General features: G+C 57.2%; 1 protein-coding gene across 6 annotated transcripts in view; it reads left to right on the top strand.

Annotated features, from left to right (window-relative positions):
- Nucleotides 1-14,751, top strand: part of CXXC5 (CXXC finger protein 5) — a 34,956-nt gene that overhangs the window by 16,470 nt on the left and 3,735 nt on the right. The window contains exon 1 of one of the 6 annotated variants that reach the window (XM_043465345.1): nucleotides 1,163-1,435. The exons of 3 other annotated variants lie outside the window; for them this stretch is intronic. The gene's annotated coding sequence lies outside the window, so the exon portion shown is untranslated. Of the gene's footprint in view, nucleotides 1-1,162; nucleotides 1,436-7,655; nucleotides 7,676-8,268; nucleotides 8,288-14,751 lie in introns of those variants that run through there. 2 more of the 6 variants (XM_043465347.1, XM_043465348.1) reach the window with 2 other exon arrangements.

The following is a 14,751-nucleotide window of genomic DNA, read 5'->3' as shown; positions in this document are numbered from 1 at the left end:
TAAGCCACAGTCAGATAGCCACACTCTGCAGCTGGTCTCCGGGTCCCCCAGGCCCAGGGCTCCTGCAGACCTTGTGTCAGCACAGAATTCAGGAGGGAGCAAGGTGGGCTCTGGAGATGGGCCACTTCTACCATCCACAACTTGAGTGAATTTTAACTCAGATCTGAGCCTCAGTGTTCTCATCTGTGAAATGGGAAGGCCATGGTGCCTACCTCTTAGGGCTGCTGGGAGAATAAAAGAGGAGGGTGTGGACAGAGCACCTGGCACGGACGCCATCAGTGGTGGCCCCGCCCCCACCTCCGCAGCTGTCCTCCTGGTTGCTGCCCCTCCCAGTCTTGGTCTCCGGGCTTCTGGGAAGGCGACAATGCCAGTCTGCTGGCTCAGCCGGCTTGGCCACTGACCTTCAGAGCACCCAGGCTGTCAAGGCCGCCTGACTGCCTGCCGGGCGGGTGGGGGGAGTGCCAGCCAGCTCCTTGCCTGACGCTACCCGCCCCTGCTCCCACTCTCCTCTCCCTCTCTGCGCCTGTGTGTGAGCTAATTAATCTCAGCCCCTTTGGGAAATTAGAACGCCGCAGTCGTGGCCTCCTCAGCCTTGCGGTGCCTGTGCTGCTACTGGGCCCTGCCAAGACCCATTGTGGTTTGGGGGCACAGGGTGGGGAGTGGGGGCAGCAGGATGAGCTGGGTAGGCATGGGTGTCCCTGAGCCCTCCACTGCTTGCGGGGGGGTGGGGGGGGGGCTCTGGTTTCTTGGCCCCCTCCCCTTCCATTCAGCATCCGTAAGGATCCCAGACCATCGCCCTGCCATGGTTAAACTCAACCTCCAGTGCCTCTGACCTCTTCCTGGGGCCAGTATGATCACCCCCTGGTATGGTCACATTCCATCTCATTGCGGGGTCGTCTTGCCTGCCCGGCTCAGGCTGATGGAGACAGATGTAATTATGGAATTTTGCTTGGGAAATTAATTTGAAAAAGTTAATTAATTGGCGGTTCCGGAGGTGGCGGGCTCCACGCCCAGCCGGTCCTGCTGATGTCAGTGCTGACCCGCCTGAAATGGGCAGGCCGGGGAGAGGGACCCCAGTGACCTGGCTGGGCAGACCAGTGTCCTGGCTCATGGGGGACACCTGGGAGGTGGGTGTCACCTGGACCTGCTAAGAGGCACTCTGAAATCTGAGAACTCAGCCACTTGTTTGAATGTTCACCAAGCAGTTGTCAAGCTTCTACTATACAAGTGCCCCCAGCCAACATAGACCACTGAGTGTTTTGTCCAGTTCTTCTGAATCCCTTTTCTCAAGGAATACCTCTACACCTGTTCTCAAAGTTTTTCCATAGAGTTTGGATGCACTGTACAGATGAAACAACTGAAGATTCAGAGGGTATGACTTGCCCAAGCCATTCAGCTATATTCTCCAGCAGAATGGAGTAGCGGAAGTATAAAGGTTAGGCTTCTTCCCTTCTTCCACAGGCAGCCCTCTCCCTAGTGTGTGATAAGAGCCTTAAAGTTGACTGTACCCGAGAGAGGACCAAAGAACATGGCCAGCCCCCTCCACCCTAACATCATTGTGCCTCCTCCATACCCCTCTCCAGACATTTGTGGTACTCTGTGTTTGTATCTTGGGACTTTTCCCACCCAATCTTTGGGATGACCCAGCTGGGCTGAGGCAGGAGGCCCCATACCCTAGGGCTCTCGGAGTATGTAGGGACCCCTGCTACCTCCTGGGCACCCTGCAGGGCCCCTGACCACAACGGTCTGACCAAGATCTTATGTCTGGAGGAGTGCGGATTCAGTACAGTTTTTGTCTAGACAGAAGATGGGTCAGGCTTGGGGCAAGAAGTGGCCAGTCCTGGTTCAGGACAGGAATGTGACCTGTAGGAGGCCAGCAAGGTGAGCAACATGGGCTTTCAAGAGATTTGGGCCTGGGTCTCCTTAAGCTGTGTGGCCTTGGGTACGTCCCTTAGCTTCTGCTCAGAGCCTCATTTTCCTCCCTTGGACACAGGGACGATCACGTATGCCACTCAGAGGGCCGTGGGGAGGCACAGTGAGGAAGGAGACAGTGGGAGGTATACCACTTGAAGCCTCTGTTTCGCTGCCTGGTGGAGGCCGGCTGGATGGGAGAGCAGGGAGCCAATGGAATTGAGCAGGTGCCAGGGCCTGAGAAGGCAGAGTTTGTGGAGGGAAATCTGGTGCAAGTGGTTGAGACAGGAGCTGGAGGACGCACGAGGAGGTGGTATCTATGAGGTACCCAAGAGGCACCAGCTAGCGGCCCAGAGCCCTGGGGCCTCTAGGGGAAGTCAGTCCATACAGCATTTACTCTGTCCCTTCAGTTGTGTCCGACTCTCTGCTACCCTACGTACTGTAGCCTCCCAGGCTCTTCTGTCCATGAGATTCTCCTGGGGTGGTGGGTTGCCAGGCCCGCCTCCAAGGGATCTTACAGACCCATGGATTGAACCCATGTCTCCTACGTCTAATGCATCAAAGGTGGATTCTTGACCCACTGAGCCACCAGGGAAGCCCCTTATAGCATCTGCTCCTGAATTTGTTGAGTGCATTTCCTTACCTCTGGGATGTCCCCAGGGACCAGGTGGGCCTTGCAGATAATTGTGTAGACCTCACCTCTCATAGTTCAGAATAAAAGGGACTGTCATGGACAGACTGAGCTGGGCATTTTGCATTGAATATCCTTCTGATGTAGTCTGTAGTTCAGATTTCTTCAAGGTCTGACCTCTAGCCAAGGGTTTAAGTAGGCCACACCCATTCCCTGAGCATTCTGTGGGTTGTGTTAGCTCAGTTGTGGCCGACTCTTAGTGACCCCATGGACTATAGCCCGCCAGGGCTTCTCTGTCCATGGAATTCTCTAGGCAAGAATACTGGAGTGGATTGTCATTTTCTTCTCCAGAGGATCTTCCTGACCCAGGGATCGAACCCTGGTCTCCTACATTGATGGCGGATTCTTTACCATCTGAGCCACCGGGGAACGTGCTTAAAAGGGAGATGCTTCCTCTGCCTACCTCACCTCCAAGAAGCCCTCAGCAGGTGACTGACTGAGCGCTCGGAGTTCTCTGCAGACTCTACTAAGCCCTTCTCTCTGTGTGTACATCCATGTTCTCTTAGACTGGGAGCTCCCTGAGCATGGGATCCATGACATCTCTGATCCCACGCCCAGCACAAGTTAGCGCTGGGTGGGAGTCATAGGGCCGCTGCCTTCCTATTTGACAGATGGGCCAGTTAAGGCTGTGTGAGGACATTGCTCAGTCAAGGTCACACAGCCTTGTGAGGGGCAGAGCTAACCTGGCCCAGGTGGATATGGCGTCACTGGACCTTTCTGGGGTCTTCTGCAGCTCCTAACTTACTGGCAGTGTTCCAGGTGTCCAGCCCTAAGCCCCAAGCTGCTGAGACCTTGAGGAGTGAGGAGTTTCGGCATCAGAGGGGCAGAGGAGAGACCTTAAGCTCTCCAAGTCTCAGTTTCTTTAACTGCAAAATGGGGATTCTGGGACCTCTTCCTGATAGTGCTTGGGGATTTAGGGTGGGTGGTTAAGAGATGTTCTTAACTGCATGTCTGAAGCTTAAGTGAGAACTTTAAGTGTTCACCATCTTTATTTTATTATTACTATTGACACTGTTATTTTGTTATCATTATATTACTATTCACCCTCCCAGGGCCCCAGCAGCTGCAGTGGCTCTGGGCCTGACTGCAGAGCTCTGGTCTGCAGAGAAGTCACGGTTGCTAATTAGTCAGTGCCCTGAGGAGAGGGCCGGGGTTTTTTATTTTTGCTGGAGGATCCCACCTGCCCGAGGCTTCCCCAGGCCCTGTCTTCAACTGGGCAAAGGTTGCAGGCCCCTCTCCAGCCTCAGGTAGGGGGCCTGGCTCCCAAATTCCCCCTGCCACTTCCTCCCCCACCCAGACCTCCAGGGCCATGAATCATTTATGAGGCAAAAATGAAACCAATTAAGGACAAACTTTGAAAGCCTCTAATTGCTGCGCCTGGTGGCACCGAAGAATGAGGGAAGGCAGGCCTGTTCGGGGCCGGCATCTCCCCAAGCCCGGGCCTTCCCAGGCCGCCCGCCCGTCCCACCGCGTCCCAGGGCGCGCGGCCTCCCGGCTCCTCGCCGCCTCCCGGCCGGGCGCGGACGTGCCTGCGCGGCTCCGGCGGCCGCGTCTGCCGCCCCGGCGCCCGCCCGGGTCCCAGGCAGACTAATTAGGCCCGGCTGCCCTCCCCGCGCCGCCGCCTCCCGCTCCAGGCCCGAGGTGATGGCGGCTGTTCCTGCCGTTCTGGGGCCTGTGCCCCAGAGCTGGCCGCCGTTCTTGGGGCGGGAGCCAGCCCTGCTGGCCTAGCTTAACCCAGCCGAGCCCAGGACGCCCTGTCCCTGAACTGGGAGCCTCGGCTTCCCCGCGCCCCCTCACCCTGGGATCCCGGCGTGGTTAGGGGCTGGGCGGTGCTGGAGTACCTGACTTGAACAGTCCAGTTCCAACTCAGGGAGAGAGCTGCTCCTCTCCCGCGAGAGTGGAGGGGGCCGGGGGATGACCGATGAGATAGGGAAGCTGGAGGATTACAGGGAAGGGGAGGGGATTGAGTTCCTGGGGTGGCCCATTGGTGCAGTAGCTTTGCCACAAACACCATAACCTTACACGGATTCCTTAGCCTCAGTTTCCCCATTTGTCAACTATCAGCACAGGCCAGTTTTCTATTGGATTTGGAATTTGAGGAGCTGGGCTTTACATGTCCCCCACACACCTCCACCCCTGCTCTTGGGGGCTGCTGAGGCAGAGGAGGTGGGGGTCTGGACCCAGCTTACTGCTGGGAGCCTTGGGCACCAGTGACCAGCCTGCCCACTGTGCTGAGGGCCAGGCAGGCCCTGGGCACTCAGACACGTTGTTTGCTGAAACCGAATTTCTATGCTTGTGTTTTTCCATAATTATATTAGCAGGTGGGATTTTTCCTCCGGGAAGCGGTGGGAGGGGGAGTGCCACGGCCATGTCCCCACCCGCTCTGAGCGTGAGCTCACATGGCTCTGCCCGCCCGCCTGCCGTAATGATTTTTTAATTATGTAGCCAGTGCTCGGAATTGCTAATCCGCCTCCAGCCCAACATCCCCTCCTGCAGCTTGTACCCCAGCCCCTCACTGCTGTCCCCAGAGTGGTGGCGTCCAGCCCCACGCCCATCTCTGTGCCCGGAGCACCCCTGTGGGTGAGAAAGAGGAGGCCAGGACGACCACAGGGCCACCTCTCCTCTGTCTGCTAGTGACAGAACTTGGTGGTAGCTGGAGATCAGAGTGCTTTTGGCTCTTTGCACCCCGCCACCCCTGACCCCAGCATGACTGGCTCCTGCCAGGACAGGTGTGGCTCTGGAAGAGGACAGGGGAGTAATTGGTGACCCCAAGGACACACACACACACAATGATCTTTGTCATACCCACACTCACAACTTGCTTCTCTTAACCACACTCAGCCTCATAGCTACACAAGCACAACAGTACGCTCTATGTCTTTCTCCTACACACACAGCCACACCTGAGGGCCAGGGCACCCTCCGGAGACCCCACTGCTTCCTCCCATGCCCTGCAGTGGTCCTGCCCCCACTCACTCTCTTTGCCTCCGTCTCCTTCCCCTACCCCCTGCCTGACTGGGTTACACTCTGAGGTCCCCCAGCTCCCACCTGGTGGGGTGGCTGCCTGTGGCTGGGGCCTGCCTGAACCTCCATCGACCCAGTCTGGGGGAGGTGGCGGGTTGCGGGGGGGCTGTTCTGCAGCACTGTGGCGGCGGCTCCTCTCCAGGCGCCCAGCTGTGGCATCTGTCAAGGTCAGATAGCGACTCCGGAACCAGCCGGCTCGGCCCCACGGCCCCTCTCGCCTCATTATTTTTGTGTTCCGGGGCTGCGGCGACACCTCCCTCCCTCCTCCTGAGCCTCCCGCCTCTTGCCTGCCTCCCCCACGCCTCTGCAGGGAGGGCCTGCGGTCTGGGGGCTTTTGTTTTCCAGTTTTCTCCACGCTCAGGCCAGGCACACGGGTTTAGATGCTGGCCAGAGCTGTTGGGTCTTGAACGGCAGACGAGGCAGGTGCCTCCCTCGAGGCTGGGACAGCTTTTTGGCTAGTGGAGCCTTGGGTTGATTTCTCAGGGGTACAGACTGAACCTGGGTGGAGCCCAACCTCCACCACAGCCCAGGTGTTCCTGTGGGCAACTTCCTGTTTCCATAGGGGCCCCTCACCTGGCGTGAGTTCCTGTCTGCGTCATCCCCATGCCCGTTGAGTCCCAGACCCGTATCTCAGAACCCCTCAGAGGTCCTGATAGAACTCACAGTGAGCGCATGCACACCTGTGCTTACATGCATATGCGCGCGCGCACACACACACTTGACAGGCCAGGAGAACCCACAGATATCCAGCCACCATATAAACCACTCTACTCGGACACATGCACACTCAGTCATACACATACATCCACAGATGCAGATAGCCACACTCCACTCCTACACACAGGAGGTCACACAGAGACCTCCACCTCCACTGGTATCTAAGCCCCACTTGTGTATCAGTACTCAAAATCACAGAGTAATAACAGAGTGTACACACACCTGGGCACAGCCCCAGACACACATTCTCATGCATGCAATGTGCACAGGTTTCTGACACACCTCCCAGGTGGACACATGCAGATATACTTGGCCCTAGTGCTGCTCCTCACCATATCCACTCCAACTCGAGGGTGCTCCTTGGAGTCTGGTGTTCTTGAGCAGTTGCAACACCCAAGGAGCTTTGGACCCCTGAAATGCTGAAGTGAGCTTTAGGCCTTCCCTTGGATGCATGTTGTGTGTCCAGGGAGTTCCTGGAAAATAGGAAATGGTGATTGACAGATGGGTCACCCTACCCACCTGGCCAGCCTCCGTGGATGTCCACCAGCCTGGGCACAAGTGCACTGAGATGGAGTGGGATGGGAGAGTCCTGGATGGGTCAGGATGGGCTTGGTGACAGCTGGCAGGGAGGGCAGGCTCAGGGGGGTGGCCTCTCAGGCTCTGTCTCTGGGTCCCTTTGCCTACCTCCAGCCCGATTAGGGTGTGTTGGGGGAATGAGATGTGGACACACATCAGGCTCTGGGGTAGCCCTGGTCATCACTCACTTCCTCCTCCAGCTGCGGACTACTGTGACCGCCCCTGAGAGGGGGAGGTAGCTGGAGGTTTAGCAGTGGTGGGGCCCCCACCCCCCAGGAAACTCAAAACCCTGGGCCAGCCGCGGGTGGCGGGTTGGGGCAGGCACAAAGAGGGCCTCTGTGCAGGCCGGCTAGGCTGCCCACAGGATTCTGGGGGAGGAGGCAGGAGCCGGTTTCCGTCCCATTCTGCTTCCTGCGGAGGCCGCCGGAATGCCCGGAGCTCTGGCCCAGCCTGGCCCGTCCGGCCCACCCGCAGCCCCTTCCCCTGTCTTCCTGGGCCTTAGGGTACAGCTGCAGACTTCTCTGTGACAGTGTCCCAAAGTGGTTTGCTCAGAGCCTGAGAACTACCCCCTTCCCCCTCAGGACCAATGAGAAACCAAGAGGGTTCCCCTAGGCTGAGGGTGCCCCTGGACCTCACCCTCTAGCCAAAACGTGCCTCAGAGCTTTTGGGCAGTGCTGGAGAGCCAGGCCCTGGAGTCGCAGAGATCTGGTTTCAAATCCTGACTCTTCTGCTGATTGACCTAGTGACCTTAGGCAGGTGAGTCTCATCTGTAAATGGGGTTAATAGTAGTTAAAGAGTTAGAGATTTCAGTGAGAAAATGCATGTGAAATGCTTAGCACAATACGTAGCAGAGAGTAAGTGCTCATTATTAAGGTCTGCTATTATCATTTCCTCTGGGGAGATAGGAAAGGGAGGGGGCTGGATGCTCCTCACCCCAGTCAGCCTCACATCCTCTGGAGCTCGGTCCCAACCCTATGGCCTGCTCAGAACCCTTTTCTCCAAGGCTCAGTTTCCCCATCTGAAAAATCTCATCAGGAGCCAGTTTAGGCCCCTGGAGCCTTCCTCTTTGGAGGGCGGGTTGCTATCTGGAGTCTTTTTTTCTGTATCTCTCCACCTCTTTCCCCACAGGCCCTTCTGGGCTCATGGTTTCTGCAGCTTGGGGTGAGGAGCAAGAACCATTGATCTCTATTTTACAGATGCAAGCTGAGGCTGAGTGCAGGGGAAGGTGTCAAAGTCAGCAAGAAGGGACAGGATGGAGCCACAAACCTGGACCTGCCAACTCCATGCCCTGGCCAGTCCTGTGGATACATGCCCTCTCCCAGTGGGGACCAAATATCTCTGAGTTGGCTTTCCCTGGCTTGTCCTATGGTGAGGCCCACCAGGAGGGAGGTCCTAAGAAAGTGTGTGTGGGCTCTGATCCCAGGCTAGTGTCAGCTCAGACATCTCCACTTTGGGAAACCTTAGTCTATGATCCAGGAGCTCCCAAACAGAGAGGCAATCATTTTCTCACAATTGCTTATCAAACTGTCTGTTCTAAATGGGGCAGTCATAGTACTTCCTTCAGAAAGTGGGTATGAGGATTCTATGAAACAAGGCATGTCCACTGTCTAGCACATAGAAAGGTCCCCATGTGTGTTAGCTGTTATCCTCATGGTGCCATGTTACAGATGGGGAAACTGGCTCAGAGGCCATATGCCATGGTCACACAGTAAGGAGAGTCCTTTGGCTCCTATGACCTTTCTAAAGAAGGAATCTGGCCCAAAGGAGGTGCCTGTTGAGGAAGGCCTTGTCTTTATCAGAGGTGTCCAGGATCCTTACCTCATTCCCTAGAGCCCCAGGTCAGGGCATACCTCCTGCCTGGGGCCTCAGTGTTTTTGTCAATGAAATGGGTTGATCTCCTCCTTCAACTCCTTTTGGGAGCTCTGTAAGGGCAGGCAGAACCCCATATACTCCTGGGTTTTCTCAGCAGCATGTTTCAGTCCTTAGGGAAGGGGGTTTAGCCTGCCTGAGAAAAGGGGCATAAAAGGCCAGGGAGTGTGGAGTCAAGGAAATAGGACTGCAGCCTCCACCACCATTCTGTCCTTGGCAGTTGGTCTTGGGGTGTTAGTCTTAGGGAGACCCTAGTGGCATTGAGGGTGTGGCCCACTCCAGACCATCTGCTGGGTGCTAACAGTGGTCAGTGTGTCCTTGTATGTGTGTGTCCATCCATAGCTGGCTGTGTGCCCTGGTTCCTCCAGTAAGGCCTGCATTTCTCCTGGCCTCCAAGACTGGTGTCCCCGTGTGTGTCTCCTTAGGCCTGAGTAGGGCTTTTTTTTTTTCCCTCTGGAAACTCCCCAGGCTGAATCATGGAAATCAGAGATGGAAACCCCCACACACACCCAGTTGCTCAGCTCAGTTCAACCACCATAGCCTGTGGTCTGCCCTCCCCACCACCACTGGCCTGCCCATCAGTCAGTCTGTCCAACTCCCCCTCTCCATTGGAGACCAGGAACACCAGCCCATCAAGGTGGGTTAGAGGGATGTGAGGGGGGTTAGCACACATGTCAAGAGTGCACACACAAGTGTGGGGAAGGGTGCAATGAGCCAGGGTTTGCAAGTCTGCAATGCTGGTGGGCTTTGATGGGCCATGCCTGGGATCCTGAAGGCCCAGATAATGCTGCCTCTTCCAGGAAGCCCTCCTTCAGCAGGCGGGACGGCTGTTCCAACCAGCAGAGGAGTAGGAGATAGTTGCACAACTCCATAAATTCACTAAAAATGATTGAATTATATACTTTGGAAGGGGTGAATTTTGTAGTATGTTAACTATACCTCAGTAAATCTGTTTAAAAAAATCCTGCTCTTGACCTCAAGGCCCCACCCAGTTGAAACCCTGCCAACCTCATAGCCACACCTCACCCCTGCTTCCCCATTTCTTGGGAACCCTTTCAAGCTTGTGTTCACGTTGGTAACCTCTCCTTATCCTTAACTCACAGGCTAAGCAGCCCCTTCCTCCAGAAAGGTCCCGGTGTCCCGCTCGATCCTTTTCCCACCCTCCCGTGTCACGTTGGTTCATGTGCCCATCGGCCCAGCTCCTTTGTAACCCTCCAGAGCAGTGCCAGTCTGGTCTGTATCTCCCCAGGACCACAGGGCATGGGGCTGCTACTGCTGCTGTGTGCAGCGTCAAGAACATCTCACCGTGGCCACCTGTGTGCAGGTCTCCATGCAGACAGCTCCATCCCACCCCACATGCCCTCCTGCCCCACCCCCCGCCCATTGCTGTGTAGCCTGGAGGACCCAGGACAGAGCCCTGCTGAGGACAATTTGGGCTCCCCTGGCACAGGGTGGAGTGAGGGCTCTGCCACCACCTCTGGTGACCTCATTGCCAGCTGGCATTATGACATCACCAGTCCAGCATTCCCTGTTCCTGCTTGGATATCTCCAAGCTCCCCGGTGGGGACACTCCCCTGGGGCCTGTGACAGCTCGTGCCCCCAACCACGTAAAGGTGACAAGCATGGTAACAACCCGCGGGGAGGGGGTGAGGGCAGCCTCGGGGTGGCTGGGTCACCTTTCCCGGGTAAAGCAAAAGCAATCACAAAGCAGGGTGACTTAACGCTTGGGCTCTGGGTTCAAGTTCTCCCCCTACAGGGAACCCCTCTATGACTTTGGCCCAATAGCCTGAACCTCTCTCAACCTCAATTTCTTCATCTCAGGAATTGGTTCATAGTTCTGGTTCCTTGGGTCCTGGGGAGGAGTCAGAAGGGAGAGAGAACATGTAGAACATGGGAGTGCAGGGCCGGGGACACAGTAGGTGCTAAGTGCTACCAAATAGGGTCCCTTAGATAAGGGAGCCTGCATGTCACTTGGCGAGAGCAGGTCAGGGAGGGGCTGTGTCCCATATTTTCTGGGGCTGGCCTGTCTGGGAGTAGAGGGAGGCGTGGCCCCAGCTTTGACACTCTCTCGCTTCCCAGGACAGCCAGTGAGCTCCAGCCCCTAGGAGGTAGGGCCCCACAGTTCGGCCCTGAGGCCAGGAACCCCTGACCCCCAGCTGTCCTTCCTGTCTCTTCCTCCCAGGCCTTGGACCAGAGTGGGCCGGGGCTCACCTGGTCCCCCCCACTTCTGCCTCCACTTCCCTATCCCAGGGGCATGTCCAACTGCCTTCTCTTGGTCCCCAGGTCCTCACGTCTGGGATTCTCCTCAGGGTTCTGTCTCCATGTCTCTCAGATCCTCTCATCTCTGGGCTGGGCCAGGTAGCCTGCATCTCTGAACCCAGCTGTTCCAGTCTCTGCTCCCCATGATGCTCTAACCTTGACCCTTTGCTCTGTCCTCCCTCAGCCCCTTTCTCTGACCCACCCCTTGAGTTCTGTGTCTCATGATTCTCTATCCCCACCACCTGTCTCTTCTGGCCCCACGTCCCCCTCTGCCCCCCAGCGCTCCATGACTGGTTCCCCCCTCACCCCCGCCCCCAGGCTCTGTCCCCGCCCGTCAGCCCCTGGTCCCAGCTCCCGGCCGGCCCGGCTCCTGCATGGACAAAGGGGTCCTTTGTGGGCTGACCGCGGCTGGCGGGGCGGCGGGGCGCTGGCTCCGCATTGCTGATGAAACGGAGCCCTTTGTTGTCCCTCCTCAGGCGCAGTATTTCTTTTTGGGGGCTGGATGCGTTCCTGGCAGGGCCGATGATGGATGCGCCCGCCGCCGCCCGCCTGCCCGCCAGCTTTCCCTCCCGCTCATTCCCGCTCCGCTTCAACGCAGCCCCAGCTCCTCCCCTGCCGCCTGGGCACTGCCAGGCCCTTTCTGGCCTGGGAGAGGGTTGCTGTGTGCCTTGCAGTAGAGGCTGGGGCCTGGGAGAAGGTCTCCTCTTACGTCTTCCCCTTCCATGAGTAGGGCCCGTGAGCCCTGTGGTCAGTGGTCCGCTGGGACAAGGGCATCAGCTTTTCCCAGGGCCTGAAGGAGATGGGCCAGGTATGGGGCAGATCTGAGACAGCCTTGGTTGGGGACCAGGCCATGGGGACTAGAGGTTGGTATCTGCCCACCCTAGGGTTTCAGGACAGAGTTACCCTGTGTGCCAGTCCTTGCGTACTCCCAACTTCACTTTCTGAGGCTGACAAACCAGCGTTTACTGCCTGCAGCACCTGTTCCATGACATATCACGTCCTCTGGGCCCGAGCTCAGCATGTCCCAGGACCTGGTGGGTGGGGGGAGGCCTGGTGGTGGGGCGGTGGGCTGGGGGAGGAGAGTCCCTGAGGAAGGACAGAAAAATGAAAGATTGGAGAGATTCAAAGAGGGGGCCAGAGACGAACAGAACATGAGATTAGGTCCCCAGCAAGAGAGACTCGGGATGGAGACAAAAGCAGAGAGAGACTTAGCCTGAACACACGCCCGGCTGTGTGGCTGTGTCTGTGTCGGAGGGAGCTGACTTCTAATTGACCTGCCCGCCCCACACGCAGAGCCAGATCGTGGAGCTGGAAGGAGGGAGGGAGTGGAGCAAAAGCAGCGTTAATGCAGCTATCGATTTCTGCCACCAGCCTGCAGGCCTCAGAGGCGGGGGACGCACAGAGGGGCTGGGGCACAGACTGCTCCCCTCCCCACCTCTCCAGCCCGCGGGCGCCTGCCTCTTACTATCTTTTCCCTCACCCTGCATCTGGGGCTGTGGTCCAGGGCAGGGTAGTTGAGCTCAGATGGGCAGGGGCTGGGTGACTGGCCATAATAGTCACTGGCCCTGCTCTCAGTGATCATGGTCCCCCACACCTAGCCGGGGTCACTGATACCTGGAGGGGCCCTGATCTCTGATGACAAGGGCCCAACGGCCAGCCTGGGCTGGAGTCTTAGTGGGTAGAATAGAGCATAGCTGTCCTGGGATGCATATATTCACTCCCCCCCCTTTTCTCTTACTATGACTCCGACCCCTGTGGCACCCCCCGGCCCAGTCTGGACACCTTGCCAGGCCATCCTGGGTTTGTCCTAGTGGAATCTGCCAGCTTGCCCAGCTCTTCCTCACCACTCATCCGCCTTCACTACGAAAGAGCTTAGGTGGACCAGTACCTGCTGGGGAGGCAGAGTGGCTGGCTGGCTGCTGATGCCTCCCCTTTGCCTCACCCTGGAAAATGGAGCTTTTCCCTTGCCGGCACTCGCTTCTCATGGCCACTCCTTAGCAGTCCTGGGCCAGGGGCCCTGCCTGCCCAGGGCCTCGATTTCCCCTTCTGTCAGTTCACAGGCTTGGGCTGGATGACCTCCCAGGACAGGCTGAGTTCTGTGACTGGGGGATGGTGGGGTTGCCTGGGGACAGAGATGCAGTGTGCGCCACCCCCAAGCCCAGGGCGGGACAGGCCCGGCCAGATGTGCGCCTCCCCCTTGAGTCGCCAGCTGCTCGTGGCGGGGCCCCGTCCTCCCACCCCTCTCTTGGGGGTTGCTGGGCCGCGGCAGGCAGATGCTAGGGAGCCAGGGCTGATGAGGAAACTACCACTCAGCTCCATCTGGAACAGTTTCTTCCAGAGCTCTGGCCAAGGAGCCTGGCTGCTTACATGCCTTAGTCTTGGGGCCTGAGCAGAACAGGCTCTGTCTTGGGAAGGGGCACCCCCACACGTGGATGTGGCCAAGGAACAGACTCCATTTCTGAGAGGGTCACACCAACTCTTGGTCCCAACTTGTAGCAGTCAGAGGTCCCTTTGGCCCAGAGTCCACTCTGCACTCTGTTCTCACTGGGCGCTCCCTCCAGACCCATCTGGGAGCCAGGCTGGGGAACAGCAGTGAGGCCTGCCTAGAGACAAGAGTGGGTCCTAAGGCTTGAGAGGGAGTGGGGAGTATGTGCTGCTGGGTGCACAAGGGTGGCCCCCTACTCTTACAGGAGGAGGCTTGTCCTCTGGCACAGGGCTGCCTGCCCTCTAGCAGAAGGGTACGTGCTCCTTCAAATAAGGGCTCTGTGCTCTATTTGGCAAACTGTGTGAAACAAAGTCACTTACCTTTACCTGCAGGACTTGACAGAGCCTTGAGATAATGTGTATTAGGCATCTTGGGCTTTCCTGGTGGCTCAGATGGTATCTGCCTGCAATGCTGGAGACCTAGGTTCTATCCCTCAGTTGGAAAGATCACCTGGAGAAGGAAATGGCAACCCAATCTAGTATTCTTGCCTGGAGAATCCTGTGGACAGGGGAGCCTGGCAGGCTACAGTCCACAGGGTTGCAAAGAGTCGAACACGACTGAAGGTTTAACACACAATTAGGAAGACTTCCCTGGTGGCTCAGAGGGTAAAGCGTCTGCCTTCAATTCAGGAGACCTGGGTTCGATCCCTGGGTGGGGAAGATCCCCTGGAGAAGGAAATGGCAACCCACTCCAGTATTCTTGCCTGGAAAACCCCATGGATGGAGAAGCCTGGTGGGCTACAGTCCATGGAGTCACAAAGAGTCGGACATGACTGAGTGACTTCAAAAATATAAAAAAATCATCCAGAGGCAGCTTCCATACTTTGGTCTGTATTGCCAAGCTCTGTGTGCACCCCTCTTCTCCATAATTGGGTCAGTGAAAGATTAGGAAGCAGAGCGTAACCTCTGAGGTTAATGGAGCACTCCCGCTCTCTCCACCCCCACTTCCCCCCAGAGGAAGGACCGCCTGCTTCTGTGACGTCTTCCCAGACCCTAGCAGGGGGACCCAGCTGAGCCTCTACTGCGCTGCTGAGTGGCCATGTGTCCATGGGACAGTCAGTTTTCGCAAACCTTGTCTTCCCCACCTTATCAGATAGAATATTCCTAGCCACTGTTTGTAGGTTTTTTATGAGTCTTAACTGAGATAGTACAAATGAGAAATTCCTAACTTTGGCTGGCACTTGATGAATGCCCTGGTGAGGCCCCTGGTGGTTACCATT

This window comes from Cervus canadensis, chromosome 4 (assembly GCF_019320065.1).
Source record: "Cervus canadensis isolate Bull #8, Minnesota chromosome 4, ASM1932006v1, whole genome shotgun sequence".
Lineage (NCBI taxonomy): Eukaryota > Metazoa > Chordata > Mammalia > Artiodactyla > Cervidae > Cervus > Cervus canadensis.
This window is presented reverse-complemented; position numbering and strand designations above follow the sequence as displayed.